The following is a 20,547-nucleotide window of genomic DNA, read 5'->3' as shown; positions in this document are numbered from 1 at the left end:
ATCTGAAAACTAGGTTCAAACTCGCCGTTTTTAACCTAGTTTGGTGAAAAGTCGATATTTCGCCACCTATTCGAAGTCGAATTGAAGGAAAACTTTGGGAAAGTATAATTGGCAGCAATAGGGTTCTATGAGTACCTTCAATATTATACAAGTCATTCTAGATCAAAAAACCCCAAATTTGGCTATCTAAAATCGCCCGTGAGCATCTTAGAGAATCAAAACGTGAAATCTTTTGCAAGGATTTGCACCAACAACTCTCATACTAAAGGGTAACATTAACACAAGAATTAAAGAGCATTTGATAAACCAAACATGCTTCCACTGCCGCATTCCCACAATAAAAGTGAGGAAAACCCCACAAAACTATGTTTAGAGAAAAGGGTTTAAGGATTCTCACCTCTTTCAACGTTCCCGCAACAAGCCGAGTCACAAAGCACTTTTGGTTGGATGGGATCTACTCTTCTCCTTGGTTCCTTCTCTTCCCAAAACCTCAGCCCCACTCTAGCATTAGAAAATGCGTTTAGAGGTGAGTTAAAACATATAATAGGGTTTAAAATCCATAATCTCGATTATGTCCCGTAGTTGGGAAATGGATGGGGGATTGGGTCAGCCAACCGGTCCAATCGACTGGTCCAAGTTTGGACACCCATTTGAACTCCGATTTTGATGATTTTTGGCTTGAAAGAAAGGTCTTTCGATTATCTACGTTTGGATACCTTTACCTTGTCAATTAGACTCTCCATCGCTGGACTACGGACGTGCCAAAATCGTACTTTAACGCCATCGTGATTGACCTTCTCTCTCCTTTTAAGCTCTAGGAGAGTTGTCGAGTCATCCACAATCATTGGGTCTAATTCTGAACTTTCGGGCTCAACCCAAATGGCCCATAATTATCGCCGATTCGAAGCCCGGGTTCGTGGTCCTGAAATCATGGGTTAATGGGTTAGGAATCCGTGGGATTTCACACCATAGGGTTAAGGAACTGAGTCCAACAGAGGTAGCCAATCTATGAGAATTCTCATTCCTAGCTGGAGAAGGATACTGAACTTAGTTGATTGGTGCCATTGGGGAAGTATCTGGACCACATGTAGTATGTCACTATATGATCTTGCATTGGGTTAGAATCCCTGACATGTGTCGGAACTCAAGCTAATGGTTGTAGTGAGAGAGTGTGTCACGACCCCAGTTTTCACAGGTTTGGTGGGACCCACATCATGGACATTCAACTAGGGCACGTGACAGCTCCTCTCACTATCACCTCTTTATAATCAATAAAACAAAATGCTAGACAAAACATTTTCAAGGCAAAACAACAACCTGCTTGACAGTCTGACTTGTAATCATATATATATATATATATATATATATATATATATATATATATAAAGTCTAAAGTCCCTTTATATCTACATTTGACCTTCCAACAATGTCTAGTCAAGAGCATACAGTTGCAAAAGAATATATCTATTCACAGTCCAGTTACACAAATATCATTCGCAACGAAAGGAATGTGAATTTACATCTTCAACTTTAAAGGCATTGTTAGGTGGCAGCACCCTTGCCTTTAACATATATCTGAGTACCTGTCAACATTTACAATAATGAGCTTTGCGGCCCAGTAAGCAATAAAGGCAACCATGTAAGTAAGTCAGGCAATTCATTATGCATCAATAAGCACATCAAAATCATATAACATCATACATTCCATGTTGTATTATTTTTAATATAATAAAATAATAAACGTTTCATTTAAAATTGGATTTATAAGTGCAGAAACTTTCCTTTGTTTATTTTAGGAAAGTGTGTGTTATATAGTCCCACATTGGAAGCCGAGATGTCGAGATCCAAGTTAATTAATAGGTACTGCCTATTAACTTTGATTTAATATCAAAAGACATGCCAATGCGTGTGCAGTGTACGAGCGAGGACGGTGTACCGTCCGAGCGGCCCCCCGCACGCGCGGCGTGGGCTGTTTAGGCACTTTTGGTGCACGCACTTAGCACTTAGCACTTAGCACTTAGCACGCTTTGAGCGAGATCAGATCGGAACCGTCTATTTTGATCAACGGCGGATCTAGGACGATGGAAGTAGATCCATAAATGTCATCTTGATGGTTCAATCTAGACCGTTAGATCGTGCGGCCGAACGATCCAACGGCTCAGATCTGAACGTTGGCATTTGTATCCCTACAGAGAGGTGCACCCATACGAACAGAGTCATGAACTATTCAGTAGAGGCACCTCAATGCCTATAAATCCCCTCTAGTTTCTCAACAGCAGGAGAGTAGAAAATCCGAAGTTTTCTCTATTCTTGAGTTTTGTCTGTGCTTTGCAAAACTCGAGAAACAACCTTGAGTTTGGGCTTCTTTGTATCCTGGGAGACGGTTCGCTGGTACCTCATAGCACCTTTAGTGAGGGGCGAATTACGTCTTAAGGACAGCGACATAGTAACGTGCCTAGAAAGCTTCAGCTTTCATACTGTTATCTCATGCTCCTGATTACACCAAGTTTTATTTTTCAACATTCCATTTTTTCCTTTCGTCTTCCTTTTCCATTATCCTTTTCCTGTTCCTTTTTCCTTTTCTTTTCCTTTTTCCTTTTTCATTAAACTAGACCTAAGCGCTACTTGTAGAGAGAGCACCATCAGTCTCAACCACACAAGTGGAATCAGTCTCAACCACGCAAGTGGCATCAGTCTAAACCAAACAAGTGGCATCAGTCTAAACCACACAAGTGGCATCAGTCTCAACCACACAAGTGGCATCAGTCTCAACTACACAAGTGGCATCAGTCTCAACCACACAAGTGGCATCAGCCTCTTGGCTCAAGGCCAGGTGTTCTCTACAGGAGGCCATCATCAGTCTAGGATATCTTTCCACTTTTCAGTCTCGCTTCATGCCCTCCCATTTGGGTACATAAGTACCAGGACTTATAGAAGCCATTACATTTTATTCCTTTTTCTTTTACTCTTTTTATCTTTAATTCCAGTATTGCATTACCATGCTCTGCCCATTTCAATATACATTTTTCATTTCAGTAATCATTCAGTCTCATATGAGTAAAGCTGGACACAATTCCTGGACACAATTCAATCATTTAAACATGAGAGCATGATATTATTCAATCTCCTCTGAACATAATTTCCATCATTTACATATGAAAGCATGATAATTTACATTTAACATGCATAAATATTCTTGCAAATTCATGATTAACAGTTCAAGCACACTATCCACATTCCATTTCAACCAATTCAATCTAGTCATTGAGCTGTTATCCAATTCCATGCATTTTGTTCAATACACAAAGGCATATATCGTACACTTTACATAAATCGCATCACCGAATAAATAACATAGACTTTATGTTACCATGTGCATGCTACATATCTATTAAAGGAAAACACCCACTTATCATACATAGGTTGGTCAATATTATTTACCTGATTAAGTTCCATGCATGTGGGTCGTAGCCCAGGTTCCGTTAAAATCCGCTATCCCTGCATCCCGAACAATTAACGGCAATTAACGGCTATTTTGAATACGCAGGAGACAACAGGAAAATTCCCCCTTTTTATATTATTTTCTCTCTCCTCCTTTCTTCTCTTTTTCCTCTCATTTCTCTCTCCTCTTTCTTTCCTCTCTCCTCTTTTATTTCTCTCTCCTCCCACGGTTTGTCACTCTCCTCTCTTGTCTTTTCTTCTCTTTTTCCACTTTTTTTCTCCACTCCTTCTCTCTCCTTTCCTCTCCACTCCTCTCTCCTTTCTCCTATTCATCTTCTCCTTCGGTCTGCAACTCCTTTTTCTCTTTCTGTTCTCTCTCCTCTCTACCTCTCCTCTTACTCTTCCTCTAATCGTTTCTTCTCTCTCTCTTAAATCTCCTCCTCTTCTCTCTCCTCCTTAATCCTCTGCTCTTTTCTCTCCTCAGTCTGCTTTCACGCAAAACCTCTTTTCCCAACTCCTCATTTTTTTTCTGCAACTTTCCTTATTCTCCACTAGTCCACTTCAATCTTCCCTCTCCTCTCCGTCTCTCTCCTCTCCTCTCTCGTTTATTCCTTCCCTGCAACTCTCTCTCTTCTATTCCTCCTCTTTCCTCCTCAAATTTCTGCAACTTTCTATTCCGCCTTCAATCTTCTTTCTCCTTTCCTCTCTCCTTTCCTCTCTCCTCTACGCATCCATGACTTTTCTCTCCCTTTCATTTCTTAACTCCCTTATTAAAATCACAAAGGGCGGTGGGAAAGTGGGAGGTGTCACCTCCTCCCTCCTCCCTCTTTCCCTCCACTCACCTCCATTGCCTTTTTCATACGGGTACACCTCACCCCCTTATTTCTCACATTTTACAAAAATAATAATAATAATAATATATATATATATATATATATATATATATATATAATATATATATATAGAGGGTACACCTCACCCCCTTATTTCTCACATTTTACAAAAATAATAATATATATATATATATATATATATATATATATATATCCTTATTTCATGGGCTTCTTTATGGACTTGTGGTCCACTCTTTTACTTACACATGACCCACTATGGGGTGCGAAGATTCATACCTCCGAGTTCAGAAATTTACGCTAATCATTTCGTCTTTTTCAGTTCAGCCTAATTCCACTGTTGTGAGACCCACAAGCGATGTATGACCTTGACCACAATGATACGTTCACCCACAATAATAAAATAATTATAGAAAAAGATGCGGGGCATTACAGAGTGTGGACCTAAACCCCAACCATGGTTATTTGACTAGGACTGTACACCTTGCCCGGGATCCCAACAAAGGTAACCAATCCGTGAGGGATCAGAGTAACTAGACCTACCCAAAGGAGGGCTGGTGTTATATCTTGAAGCATGTCTGCCATATTAGAGACTTGCATAGTTAGCTATTAGATGCATCCATACTTATGCATATCATCTTTTGCATATGTTATTTACCATGAAATGATGTTGATATTTATATGAGATATGTTGCCTTACTAAGTTTGTCAGAACTCATTCCTTTTGTGGATTATTATTTAATTATTCAGATGACGTTATTAGACTGGGAGAACCCCTGTGAAGAAAATCTGGAGGCGTCGGTGGGAGGTAGCGATGTACAACACGAAGCCACCTACGGGTGCTTGGAGTGCGTTAACTACTTCTATTGATTGTAGTAGAATTCAGGTGGCTTGCCATTTGGACAAGTCGATGAAGGAAGGTTGGATGACCCCGCTCATTAAGAAACTTGAGGAGAAGGCTACCATCCTTGAAAAAGAACAGAAAAATAATTAAACTATGATTTATTTTACTTTCGTTGAGATTCCTTTTGGACACGATTACTTTATTCATTTATTTGATTTATTTATTTTTGGATGATGGACATATATATTTTCCTTTTTATTTAATTATTGAATTATTCTTGCTCTTGACTTATCATTACGTGTATTTATTATCATCGATGGGTAAATCATGGATCTTGAAATTGTGGATGGCACCCACGGATTATCGTTCAGGACCGATACCGGCGGGGGGAGTGTGACTAATATTGCCTTTTTAACCTTCTTCGCCATACCTTTCCATGCACTAGAAATCTTGGGCTGCTTGGCCTCCTTCTTCCTGAAAATTTTAGAATCCTGCTCCATGATCAGTTCCCCATGACGTGGATGATCAGATGGTGCTGGTCCTACTGGACCTGATGCACGAGGGGCCCTCTGACTCTGTGATCTACTAAACATGCCAAATACACCGCCTCTCCCCCCAGATTCAAATGATCTAGCCCCTGTAGCCTTAGAGGGACCTGCCCTTGAAGCTTTAGCTCTGGCCATATTTTGCTCCTAATGGTGCAATCGCTTGCTCTCTGCCATGGCTCACCACATGTCCCTCTCATCTTGATCTCTCGCCACATCAACAGGATCACAACATTCTAATCATCATCTGAATCATCTTTGTTTGATGACTGTCCCCACATTGCATTATCTAATGCTTTGTTCACTCTCCTTTGACCATCTTTTTTCTTACCCTTCGCTTCTATAAACGCCTAAGTGCCTTTACTATATCTGGATGGGCCTCTATGCATGTGGTCACATCTTTCGAACTCCCGGTAATGTGATCCTTAAACCTGTTGATGCCACCTGAGTAGATTCTCTTCCCACAAAAATTACATTGTGTTTTATTCTTATCTCCATCAATAGCCACATAGTATTGCCATGTTGGGTCAATCCTCCCTCTTGCTGCTGGTCTCTCCGGCTCTCCCTGTGGCTATGGCTGTTTGTTCCCGTCTACTCTGTGGTCATGGTTATCCCCGTCTACCCTATGAAGAACCAGCTCCCCTTTGATTGCCATTAGCAGACATGATGACTGTTGCATTTAAAATGATTACATAAGTCACTGAACAATACCAAAATAATTTTCTCTACAAAACTAAACAATCATGTATGATGTACTCATGTATTTAAGTATAAGTGTATAACTAGCAATTCTTCATTTTATTTTTTAAGTATAGAATAAACTTTTACAATTTTTTAGGCAAAAAAATAGACTGATCCATATCAATACCGGCAATGAAGCCACATGGGCAACACTTGAGAAAATACTTACATAATTATTCCATAATTTTCAAAACAAATACTCTGTCTATAGAGTTCGAACAATTGATAAAACTTGTCAAAATTAAGTTGGGTAAACTCTCAACCAAATAAACCCATTCCAAATAATACTTGCAAGTGACCATTAGTAATAAGGTTGTTGAATGTATCATGAAAGCAAATAATATTTTCAACTATATAATGTGGAGTAGTTAATATAAATGAATTAATTGAATACAAAAAAAAATGTTTAAAATTGTGATGTTTATTAAAAATGCTAATCACGTGAGGCATTTTAAGAATACTTCATTTATTTTTTTTTTTTTATTGGTGATTTAGAACTACTTTGTTCATACATTATGCATGATTTTTGTACGAAAATCTTAAAAAACATGTCAAGATAATCGGCGAAAGCATGATACCCCAAATCTATGCCAAATTGGCATTCACTCCCTTTTCTGTTAGAATCTTTAATTAGTTAAAGAAAATGAAGAATATTCCATTAGTTGTATTATTTTATGGGAAGGTGGTAGCTGAACGGACGATTGAATCTCTTAGCTGAACGTTTCTAAATATCTACCGTCTAATTTGGTAAACTAAATCTAAATCGTCAAACAATATTCTTAATTTTTCTTTTTTATTTATGAGTTAATTATGTTAACCTTCTATCACCAGTTGTCCTTTAAATGACATTAAATAAATAAATAAAAACCTCTTCACTATCTTACTATTTTTCTTCCTTGCATCTTCGTGTTTGCTGAAAACCTGGGCTGGGTTTTGTGTGTTTTATCCCATTAGTAGCAGATTTTTACTCCAGAACTTGCGAGATTTTGGTTCTCAAAAATTTCGATTTCCTCTTGACTTGTGCTTCTGCCTCTTTGTTTTTGAGATTTGGCTTCTCTTCTTACCACTCTCTTTCTGTTTACTTCTTCAAATTTCAACCAGGATTTTTGATTTGTTATGACAAAGAAGAAAACCTAGACAACAATTTAAAAAGAAAATTTCTTGACATTCTGAATTTTCTCCATTTCACATGCTGGTGTCTTCATTTCTTTCTCCCTGTAGTTATATGCAGTGCAAAAGAATGGTACGAGAAGAACATCAACACCAAAAATACAAAAATAACAGCAATGGTGGAGGTTGTGGTGATAGTAGTAATGGGGGAGGTCGTTCTTCCAAGAAGAAAATCCCACAAAGAGGTCTTGGGGTTGCCCAACTAAAGAAGATCCGAGCAGCAGAAGGACATGGTTCCTGGTGTGTCTCTCCCTATTTTGTTATTCCACTACCTCCTCCTTCCTGGCGTGTCTCTCCCTGTTTTGTCATCTTCTTGCTTGCTTTCCCTACATCTTCAATTGATACAGCTTCTCTATTTGGAAGCCCTTTTACGGTTCTATTCCAACTCTTGATCTTTTGGTTCCACCACGCGTTTTCCTGCTCCATGAATTATTGTCGCTTGGTGTTGCCAGAAGCGAAGAGGGAAACTATAAAATGAGATATGAGCATTCGTGTCGTGGTGAATCGGTGTTGCTGCCGGTGGTGAGTCGTGTTGTTTGAGGTGGAAAGGGAGACAACGAACACCCGAAATAGGAGAGAGAAAAGTAAGGGATGAAGTGGTTAAGAGTTGGAATAATCATAACCATAAGATTAGAATAAACACACGTGTCGAAGATCTAACAGCCAACAGGAGGGAAAAGGACTGTGTCAGTACTGGAGTGAATAAAAATACGGCGGACTTTCTCCAGTAAGTTAACCAAAAAAAAAAAAAACTAGAGATAACTGGTGATGAAAATTACCCGTAAATAGTGGGAAAAATCTAAAACTTTAATGAACGGTTCAAACTTAATTCTATAGATTTAATGGTAAGATATCAACGGGTGTTTAGTAAAGTCAATCTACATGATGAACACATTTATGTATGAAATCTTAGGGCATAAAGCATGGATTTTATACACTTAGAGTGGAGTTACCTTGGGTTTTATGTTGTCTTTGCAGATTTTAGGACTTTTCAAGATTTAAGCAAATATTTGGAGTTTTGAGCTTGAATCATGCAATTTTACACGTCAAGAAGTCCATTCAAATTCTCAAATGCAAAAATGGGCTTGATTTGGAGCATGATGGGCTAGAGATGTGTAATTATGGGCCAACTCCTAAATATTGAAGAGATAAAGAAGGCAAATTTGATCTACGACTGAGATTATAAATTATCAATCAAATCTATTGAGATATTATTGAGAGAGTCCAAATGGAGAAAAGAGTCCTTGCATACTTCAATATCTTATTTCCTATTTGGGATTTAATTAAAGAAAGAAAAAGAGGAAAAAGAATTATATTTAGAGAAGGAAGAGGCAAAAATCCCGTTTTTGAATGTCTCTATCCAGTTTCGATCAAGCCATTCATCGAACTGTCATCCGATGTCCGATCGTGCTGATTTTTGGAGGAGAGCTTCAGGACTACTTAAACCTCAAATCCAACGGTGGAATTATGCATCTGATATATCTAAGTTGGCGTGATTAGTACGTCAAAACCCTAATTGGCTGAGTCAGATAGGAACCTTGAGTTTTATTCAAATTCAGTCGTGCCTCATATCTCATGTAAACTCTATAAAAGGAGAGCATACTCCATCAAAGGAGAATGGGTTCTAGAGCGTAGGAGAAGCAAATTTTCTTTTCTCTTTGATTTATTTAGGTTTTCTTTAGTTTTCTTTGCTTGCATTTGTGAGATTTTAATTTCTAGATTGAATGTTTAGGTTTAATTTTTTTATGTAATGCAATTCAAGTTCAAGTTTCAAGTTTTTAGATTCGTTTTTATCTGGGTCTAGCAATTGCAGATTTAGATCATTATAGATCTAGATTTGGTTGTTAGGGTTGGTTGAGATTCGAATCGTTTGTTCAATTCACAAGTAAGTAACCTTCTTTATTAATCTTCTCTCCTCCTTCCATTCCCGCTTCTATCTACCCCTCCATATTCTTAATTTAGGATTTGCTTTCAGCATTTATTTATTGTTCTCCCATCTCGTGGATCATTAATCAGAGATGCCTACAGTCGTGCCTCTCTTTGGTTAAGGTTTCCATTTTACTTTCTACAAATTACTTTCAGCATTTATTTATTGTTCTCCCTTCCCCTAGATCCTTGATCAGAGATGCCTACAGTCGTGCCTCTCTTTGGTTAAGGCTTCCTTTTTCTTTTATTACTTTGTTATTTACTTTCTGCACTGTTTTTTTTCTTTAATATCCGTTTCCCCCGATCAGTGGACTGTAAGCTACGGCAAAGGGTCCACGGTCAAAGTCATTATTATTATACTCCCATTCCCTCAATCCAGAGCTGACACTCGGATCACTTCCCTTTTCCTCTTATTTTTATTGTTCGCATGTTTTTCCTGTCTTTTATTTATGCATTGATTGTGTTTAATTTATTTTTCGTTTCAATTCGATTGCATTAGCTGTATGATTTAGGATCGTTTAGTTTAGTTAATTAGTTTACACAAATTGAATCATTCCACTCTCGCATTACTATTATGAAGTTGAATTCTAAGTGGCATATCTCCCTGAGATTGACCCGTTAGCTACACGATACTGTGCGCTTACGGTTACTTTTAATTTCACAAAAAAATAAAAGTAATTAGTGATGTTTGCTTTACTAATCAAACCCTTTCTTTGTAAAATTATTACTACCACCGAGGACGGAAGTTAGATTCGTTTCACCTGATTCTTGGGCGTGCGACTCGGGATGCCTGAAATTTCATTGGACTTTCACGACCAGTTCGGCATATTTCGCCCCCATGTTTCAATGGGTTTTTTTGGTTCAAATGAGTTGAAATTTGGTGGGTAGCCTAATTTGATGCCAATAAACACAATGGAATGGTTGGTTTTGCCTAAAAACTCACTCAAATTGGTGTTCTTGATCGGCATATAATCGACTGTATATACCGGTAAAACTATAATTTTACAACCTTATTTTAAACAATTAAACTAACATAAATAAGCACAAAACTATTATATTAGTAAGAAAAATACAAGTATATAATAATACAAATACAACTACTCAATACCAAGTAATATGCCTTGGTGGATCCATGTCTTTCAGCTCTGTCTCCGTTGATAGTTGGGTACAAGGCCCATAGGCTACAACATTAAACTTCCGATCCATTATTTTCTTGAAGTTATTCCAAGACATGTCATGCTGATGGTTGTCGACATACAAGGAAACCAGGCCTCTGTAGTTTTCATCATCCATGACGGTAAAACTACTCCCCTCAGGGGGGGGTAACGTGAACGGAGCTCTTCAATTGACATCGTAGCATCGAAAGGATATCTGTATGTTGCCTCCAACATAGCAGTTCTCTGTGAGCCAAATGGAGGCATAAGCGGGACACCTTGATGCTGATAACCCCAAACATCATTACCCCAACCACCATATGTGCTGCCTTCCTGCGAACCCAAGCTCATGGAAGATCCATCATTATATCCATAGTGCGAACTCCTAAATGACATATCATCGTATCCATAACCAGAAGGGACACCATAGCCATAAGCAGGTGTGGAGCCTACAAATCCTCCAAGGTCATGGACACCCCATCACTCCTGACAACCTGTCCATCGGATCGAAATGGCCGTATGAGCCATATGATCGAGTATCGTCACTATAACCAAAGCCATACGACCCATACCCATGCTGGCCATGCATATGCTGCTGCTCCCCCCCCCCCCAAAACTCCCCCTCCCTGGCCGATTGTATCTCGTAGGACGACCACGATAAAGCTCACCACCATGATCGTCATCCTGGGTGGCATGTGTGTACTGAGTCTCTCCAGTGTATCTTTGGGGGGGATCATGTGCCTCTGATAATGGAACATGATATCGCTCCTGTACTCCTCCACCACCACTACCACCACCACCACCACCACCACCGTCATCATCATCATCCCTCTGAGTATGACTGGGACTGGGAGCAAGGGTGTCATCTGGATCATCATCTTGTGTACCAAGCTGCACCATCCAATCCTCATCCACTGTAGCGGCAGCCGCCTAATGTACCTGCCCCTCTTGAGAAGCCATGTACTCATCTACATTAACTCCCGCAGCTTGAGCAATGATTGGGTCTGGCCTACCTCCAGGCTGGTCTAACACTGGCTCGCCCTTATCCAACAACCAATCCGTGAGTGGATGTTGGTCATCTGCAGTGAGCTCGAAGATATCATCGAGCTGGATGTCCTTGTCTGTCCCATTGTTAGTGTTTAAATGGGTATTATCTAACTTCAGCCTCATGTTGTAGTGACAAAACACGAGGTCATTCAGGCGTTGACTTCCCAGCCTATTCCTCCTCTGGGAGTGAATCATCCCAAATGTACTCCAATTCCTCTCACACCCAGAGGCAGAGCAAGTCTGGGAGAGGATCCGCACTGCCACTCTTCGAAGGTTCTCTGCATCGCCCCCATATAGAATCCACCACTCAGCTGCATTATCACAAATAATGCAAGTTAATACTTTAATTCTTAACAAAAATCCTACTTATATCACTTATATGTAAAATGTAATCATGCATCTAACCTGGATCATAATTTTGTCGGTTTTGAGTAGCAGCAACTAAACCAAAGGTCCCTAGTGCATCCCTAAAGTATTTTATCTACAATAATTTGTATTGATGGTTAGCTAAATTCTTTCACAAATAAAAAGCAAGTACTAAGTTCTAGGTTTCTAAGTTCTAACTTCCATATGGCAATTTGATTGGACCGTTGCGTTTGGCTCTAACTTCCCAATAACCTCCATAACGGCACCACTGAGGTCCGACCGCAATCCCAAATTTTCGGTGTCTTGATATTTTGGATTGAGATAATAGGCTTTGCACAATTCACAAACTCACAGTCACAGTCAGAGAATTAATATTTACTACAAGTTACAAATTATTAATAATAAGTAGTAACCCACACTAACTACTTACCCGCCCTATGCATCGGATGCATTAGATGAGCAGTCCATCTAACATCAACAATGTTCAAGTATGCAACAAAACCTCCTGGGTTAGCTCTTTGGATTGCTGTTTTCATTCGCTCTAGGGCTGCATATATGTGCGGCATAGTGGGCCCCCTGAGGAAGGAATCAACCATACGTAAGACCTTTATTATAGGATCTAAGGTCTCCAACACAATTCTCCACATTCCTCCAAAACTCATCAGACGAGATTGTCGTCTGTGCGGTGCGCCCACTACTAGTACTGAATTATCACAAACACATTAAGTTAGTAATAAATACTACATACTAGATATTCATATTTCATAGTATAAATGTATAAGAAGTTAACAACTTGTTAAATCAAATAGTAGAGACTATAGATAAAAAATAAAAATAAAAAATGCTTACTTTGATCCAACCCATGAGAACCACTCCTCTGGTGAAAACATGGATCTCAAGCCCGTCTTCCGTTCCAGAATACTGTTGAGGGCGATGAAATTCGTGGCAAATCTCATAGGACCGGGTCGCACTAGCTCACCACCGCATGCCTACCTCATCATATGCAGAGCAACAGTATGATTGTAGATGAAATTTGTTACCTGCTTGGCCCTCTCCACTGTGCTCTGGATAATATTGATCTTGCCGATGTCCTTTAACATGAGGTCGATACAATGAGCTGCGCAGGGTGTCCAATATAGGTTATATCCAGCTGTATTCATCAGTACCTCACCGGCTTTCTTGAAGTTGGTGCCATTGTCGGTGACAATCTGCACCACATTTTCCTTCCCAACTTCATCAATCACATCCGACAAAAGTCCAAGAATATACCTGTGGTCTTTTGTCTGCCTAGTAGCATCCACAGATTTTAGAAACACAGTCTTCCGATCACAATACACCATAAAGTTGATGATAGATTTTCTTGTCGGACCGGTCCATCCATCACACATAATGGTGCATCCATATGTCTTCCAAAATATTCTCAAACTACTGATGTACTCTTGCAGCTCCTCCTTCTCCTCAGCCAGGAAAGTGGTCAACACCTCATTAGGGGTAGGACCAGGATGTCCAGGACCTGCCTTTGCAATAGTGTCAACCATATTACTATAATAAGGACCCTATGCCGTATGTGGTGGAACCGCATTGTAGTACATCCACTTCGACACTGCCTTCTTTACTTTCTTCGCCATCCCTTTCCATGCACCTGTGATCTTGGGCTGCTTGGCCCCCTTATTTCTGAAAATATCAGGATCCTGCTCTAGGATAGGATCCGACCTCTGTGGATAGTCATGTGGACGTGATCCCCGTACATCAGCCGTAGAAGGGACCCTCTGACTCTGTGATCGGCTGAACATACCACATATACCACCCCTATCCCTAGATCCAGATGCTCCAGCCCCTACAGGCCTAGAGGTACCATCCTGTAAATCTAGCTCTGGCCCTCTCCTCCTCCTGGTACTGCATCGCCTTACTCTCAGCCATCGCTCGTCTAACATCCCTCTCCTCCCGCTCTCTCAAATCAACTGGATCAACCTCCTAATCAGAATCTGAATCAACTCTGTAAGATGATGGTGCCCGCACCGCCTCATCCAATGCTTCATTTACCCTTCTCCTCTCTTGTTTCTTCTTCTCCTTGTCTTTCTCCATCTCTCTAACTGCCTTTCTGATTTTCGTATTCACCTCAGTGCAGGTGGCCACATCCTTTGAACTACCAATGATGTGAGCCTTAAACCTACTTATGCCACATGAATTCAACTCATTACCACAGAAGTTGCATCTTGTTTTACTTTTGTTGCCATCAATTGCAACACAATACTGCCATGCAGGATCAGCCCTCCCCCTCCCTGCAAACGCCGCTCCCTGTGTCTGTCCCTGTCCCTGGCCCTGTGAACCTGCTCCTCTCCCACTGCTAGACATGATAACTGTTGGTCTATTGCAACAAAAATGATTTCATAAACAATTAAACAATACCAATATAATATTTTAAACAATATTTAAATTTTTTCCGACAAAAGAAAATGCTACCATATCAAAACCGACAATGAAACCACACAAGAAGCACTTGAAAATAATTATATATGTATTCTATAATTTTCTCTAATTTTCAAAATCATTTTCCTTATTTATTCCTAATTTTTTCTCTTTTTTCATAATTATTTATATTTTATATTCATATTTTAATAAATTTCAAAAAATCAAATAATTATTTATTGGGTCGAAAATTATTCCGACTCCGTGAGTCTGTAGATCGACCCATGGGGATCCATATATATTTTTTCAATCACAATGCAACACATATATCATGCAAAAAGCAAGCATTTAAAATGTATAAAAATACAATTTTTGACGCCCGAAAATAAATAAATAAATTACTTAGTGAAAAAAAATTTCGACTCCGTGAGTTTGTAGATCAGCCTATTGTATTCAACATATATTAATTTCATACCCATCCAACAATATTATGGCATGCATTTTCAAAAAAAACAATTTAGTAAAGAACAGTTTACCTCTCAGATGAAAAACACCCAGATTTGTGTGAAATCTCGCTTGATTGTCACGAATAATGCTATACCCATCAAGAGTGAAGTGAGTACTGCGGTTTTATGTCGAAGATTGGACGAAAATATGGCCAAAACACCTAGAACTAGGAAAGAGAAGCTCTGGATGGTATGGGTGAGGAGAGAGAAAATCAGACAAATTCAAAGGATAATTAATGAAAAATTCCCACGAGCCCCGCATTTATCGCCGATATGGCGAGATCTCGCCATATCGCCGAGAAATCACCGAGATTTCGGCGAAATCTCGGCGATATATTGTTAATCTCGTTTCGCCCCCTGGTTTCATTTGCGGGGAGGGCAGTAACTTTCCTCAATATTTCGCGAAGATCACATTCGGATATTTCGGTAATTCGCCGAAATAAAGTTCCATGACTACCACCACATCTCTAACCGATTATAAAATGATTCACTACCAAAAAAAAAATTGATTGAGGTTTCGTTGACAATGTTCATTTTGTATTAAGAAACCTCAAAAACGAATATCACATTCATTTAGAAAAACCATATAGAATGCCAATTTCACTCTTATTTTCTAGTTACTTTGATTTCAAAGAGTTAAATCCCAATAAATGACAAAAGGCAAATACAAGATAACAAACCTTAGGATTATATTTTATTATTTCGAATTTAGATGAACCCCCTCCATTTCCATTAGAAACTCAGTGCACCTTCTCAAGATAGAAATCTTACAAAGCCCCCCTCCATATTTGACACCTTTAGGTTTTCGTTAGTTTTAACTTTAATTTGACAATTTTACCTGCATTTGATTAAATTTATTTAAAAATAAAAAAAATTATACGAACCCCTCCATTTCAATTGGAAACACTCAACACTTCCCCAAAATCTAAATCTTACAAACCCCCCCCCGGTCCACACTGCACACCATTTGTTTTCTTTTAACCGTGATATAATTTTACTTTTTCACCCACATTTAATAAATTTATACAAAATCATAAATAATATTTTTAATAATCCTAAACAAGATTTTGATGCCCCCATATTACCCCACATTATATGACCAAAATTTTTCTCAAATTAAAAAAACTCAACACTTCCCCAAAATCTAAATCTTGCATTTTAGAATAAAAAAAAAACCCCACCATCTGTTTTCTTTTAACCATGATCATAAGTAATATTTTTAATATTCATTTTAGAATCCTAAACAAGATTTTGATGTCGCCAAATTACCCCAAATTATATGACCGAAATTTTCCTTAAATTAAAAAAACTCTTGCATGATCATCTTATCACTCTATGGTCAATGTGGTCACATAAACAAATTAATTCGACTTTTATCAGTTTACTACGTACCTTCACTAATGGTGTGAACTGTGAAGTTGCCTTGTAAGGCTTTGATTTTAGAGGGGTGCACCATGTTTTAAATGGAAATGAAGGGAGCTCATGTAAAAAAGATATTACAAATATTATTTAGGATTTCACATAAATTGTAAAAGCAAATGTAAAACAGAAGGAAACTTGACGATATTAAATGTGGAGGGGGGCTTTGTAAGGTTTCAATTTTAAAGGGAGTGTGCTGAGTTTTCAATTGAAATGGAGGGGACACATGTAAAAAACTGTATTATATATATACTTTTTGTAATCAAACTTAGGATGATTTTCTTTTTTTTTGGTTAATTAGGATGATTTTAGAGTATATGAAAAAATACAATGATATCATGTCATTAATTAACTAATGGAACTTAACAGCATGAAATATCAATAATTTGAAGCATAGTTATAGGTTTAGTAATTCTAACAATGGGTAAAATTGACATCTAACTTTCTTAAAAACGATCAATAATTTGAAGCATAGTTATAGGTTTAGTAATTCTAACAATGGGTAAAATTGACATCTAACTTTCTTAAAAACGAAGAAGAAAAAAGAGTTTTTGGAGTCTGTCAGACAGCCGTGCAACCACCCCACGATTGGTATCAACCGTGAGAACGATCTTCTACAGATTGCTGGAGTTTTATAAACCTCAACAGAACCGTTAATCACGCTCTGATCGCACGGCCATGATTCATCCACCAGACTTAGATTCCTGTCTCCTTAGAACTCAAGGATACAGAGGTACGAGCCTATAGAACAGATCCTGTTCAAGTAAGGTCGTACCATTCATACTGACATACTTCATAAATAATCGACATGTGGCTACCTCTTTTACCGATGTGGGACTAAACCATGAGCCAGAAAACACCGATTTGAAAGATGAATGAGAAGTTAATCGTTTTTTTCTTTTTCGGTTCTTCCTTTAAAATCTATGTTCAGGTAAAATCGGTTAAAACCAACCATTAATATCTTTCCACCTGGCTTGTGGGAATAAAGAATTTAAAACCAAAATATGGGAAGAAAGACGATTGAGCAATTCAGAATTTAGCTATTCATCCTCACTGCATGCCACGGGTTCCAACAAGAGAAGATTGAAGATTGAGGTAGCCAGCCAGCCAGCCGTAACAAAATTGCAAGAGGCACGGTTTCTAGCCCATCCGCAATGACTCCAACCCCGCGGAAGCTATGTTCATACCACACATCTTGGGTTTTCTTCTACCTAACTTAAACAAAGAAGCTTGTTGTATGAAAGACATGCATAACTTAGGTCAACTTACATGTAGAATTAATTCCAACAGATGTCTCAAAACCAGAATTTAAAGTCCCATCAACATTACATGTAGAATTAGAAAGCCCATCAACATTACATGCAGAATTTAAAAGTCCATCAACTTGCTGTCCAGAATTATTAAATCCATCAAAAATCGTGGGTAAAAGTCCATTAGAAACAGTCTGTCCATTTAAACATACAGGCCCAGAAGAATATCTATGATTACAAGGGCTAATAGAACCATTATTGAATGCAGCACCATGAGAAGGCATACAACCAGCAAAAACAGAGGCGTGTAGCAAGCCATCAACAGCTCCAATTTTACCTGTAGCAGGAGCTAACATGACAGCAGTAGCACTACCATCATAAGACCTACCAGTGGTGTTAGAAGGGCCAAAAACAACAGGAATTGGCTTATTAGTAGGAGGGAAAATGGAGGAACAAGGGATCAACAAAGGATCAACATCAGAAGTTGAAGAAGGAGAAGATGCGAAACTAGAAGCAGAATGAAAAGGAAAGAAATTTTCATCAAAGATAACATGTCTAGAAACAATAGCCTTCCTAGTTTGTGCATTATAACACCGATACCCATGATGTTTGGAACTATAGCCAAGAAAAATACAAACAACCGATCTATAGTCCATTTTATGATGATTGAAAGGCCTCAACATAGGATAACAGCAGCAACCAAAAGCACGCAAGAAGCTGTAATCAGGTGAGCGATGAAAAGCTTGAAAGAATGGTGAAACAAACTGTAAAGCAACAGTAGGTAATCGGTTGATGATAAAAACAGCAGTTTGAAAAGCATCCCCCCAAAAACGCAATGGAAGACCAGAGTGAGCTAATAGTGAGAGCCCCATTTCCACAATTTGTCTATGTTTTCGCTCTATTCTGCCATTTTGTTCCAAAGTATGGGGACAAGAAAGACGATGACGAATGCCAGAAGACTGAAGAAAAGTGGAAAACTCTGGAACTCTCCACCCTAGTCAGACTGAAATTTTTTAATAGATGTAGAAAATAGATTTTCAACAAGAAGTTTAAAAATCTGAAAAATGTGTAAAGCATCAGATTTATTTGCTATGGTATAAAGCCAAGTAAAGCGAGTATAGTCATCAATAAAGGAGACATAATATCGATGGCCTTCATTGGAAACAACATGACAAAGACCCCAGAGATCAGAATATACAAGTTGAAGAGGACCAGAAGTATGAACATCACACTTATGAAACGGGAGCTTATGAGATTTGGCAAACTGACAAGGAGCACAAACCAAAGAAGACTTAGGACTAACAGAAAGCAAGGAAAAAGTACGTATGACCCTACTAACAGTAGAAAAATTACAATGACCTAAACGTAGATGCCGAAGATCAGGAGTGGCACTTACAGCAGACAAAGCCATAAAAGTAGCAGAAGAAGATGACACCACTGGTAGGGAATAAACTCCATTATTGACAAGCCGTGTGAGAAGGATGCGGCCCGAGCAACGATCCTTAACATAGAAACAATCCCCATGAAATTCAAAAAATACATCATTATTAGTAGCAAACTTGTTAACAGATAACAAGTTTTGAGCAGCCTTTGGGACATGAAGAACATTGGTTAATTTGAAAGAAGACTCACCAACTTTAACACTGGAATTACCAACATGCTTAATGGACAAACCTGATCCATCTCCAATTTGCACAGAATCAAGGCCAAGATATTCAGAAGGTGAACTGATAGCATTCAAATCAGAAGTGATGTGGTGAGTTGCATCAGAATGTGGCAACCACTGCATAACCGATCTTGAAGATTCAGCAACATAAGCATGGGGATTTTCAGAACCTCTAGAGAAAGAAGGAGGAACAGAATGACTTTGATAATGAGAAGGAGGACCAATGTATCGCTGATAACAATTCTTAACATGATGACCATACTTCTCACAGAGTTGACAAAATATTCCACTAGTAGAACGACCACCACGGCGCCCTCCCTTAGTGTGAAATCTATCAAATCGACCATATTGAAAACGAGGATTTGGATGAGGTGCATAACCAGAATTTGACCGAGAAGGACGCACACGAGAAGCCATATTGAAGGTTGCAGAAGAAGAGGCAGCATGTGCAGAAATATTGGTCAATTCTTGCAAAGCAGAAGCAAGACGAATTTCTTCACAGTAAAGAAGACCGTGCAAATCAGCAAGACAAACAGGATGTTCTCGAGTATTGATAGATGTCACAAAAGATTGATATTCAGAGCCCAATCTAGCAAGAATGAAAAGAATCATATCAGGATCTGAAATTGGTTGAGACGCAAGACTAAGAGAATCTGAAATTTTCTTGATTTTGAGAAGATACTCAGACATTGAATCAGAACCTTTCTTTATACCGTGCAACTGCATTCATAGTTGCATTACTCTTGCCTGTGAAGCAAGAGGCATAAGCGAAGATAAAGCCTCCCAAACAGCAGCAGCAGTTGACGATCCAATAACCTGAGAGTGAACCCTCTCCGTAAGAGATGAAAGGATCCATGAGAGAAGAACTCAATCTTGATACTGCCAAAGAAGATAATCAGGATTTGAAATAGGCGGTTGTGAAAAGGAATCAAGAAACGGTGGAGGACATGTTGAAGAACCGTCAACATGGCCAACAAGACCAGAACTTCGCAAAATAGGCAAAAATTGAGATCGCCAGATGAGAAAATTTTCAGAGGAGAATTTGATGTGAAGAAAATGTTGAATATTAGTAAGACCAAAGAATGAGGAAGAAGAAGAAATAGGTGATGGAGGAACAAAGAAACCGGTAGCTGATGGAGCAGGAATACCAGATGGAACCGATTGTGGTGGTGAAGGAACCGAAGCAAGAGGTGGAGATGGAGAAGAAACCGA

The 20,547-nt window shown here is 38.8% G+C and overlaps 1 non-coding gene across 1 annotated transcript; it reads right to left on the bottom strand.

Annotated features, from left to right (window-relative positions):
- Nucleotides 1–16,974: 16,974 nt before the first annotated feature.
- On the bottom strand, nucleotides 16,975–17,192 carry LOC149011079 (small nucleolar RNA U3). Its single transcript, XR_016174934.1, has one exon. It is a non-coding gene; the product is annotated as a small nucleolar RNA U3 (small nucleolar RNA).
- Nucleotides 17,193–20,547: the final 3,355 nt, after the last annotated feature.

The sequence above is a fragment of the Hakea prostrata genome, chromosome 7 (assembly GCF_041222555.1).
Source record: "Hakea prostrata isolate BN-2017 chromosome 7, UWA_Hpros_2, whole genome shotgun sequence".
Taxonomy (NCBI): Eukaryota; Viridiplantae; Streptophyta; class Magnoliopsida; order Proteales; family Proteaceae; genus Hakea; species Hakea prostrata.
This window is presented reverse-complemented; position numbering and strand designations above follow the sequence as displayed.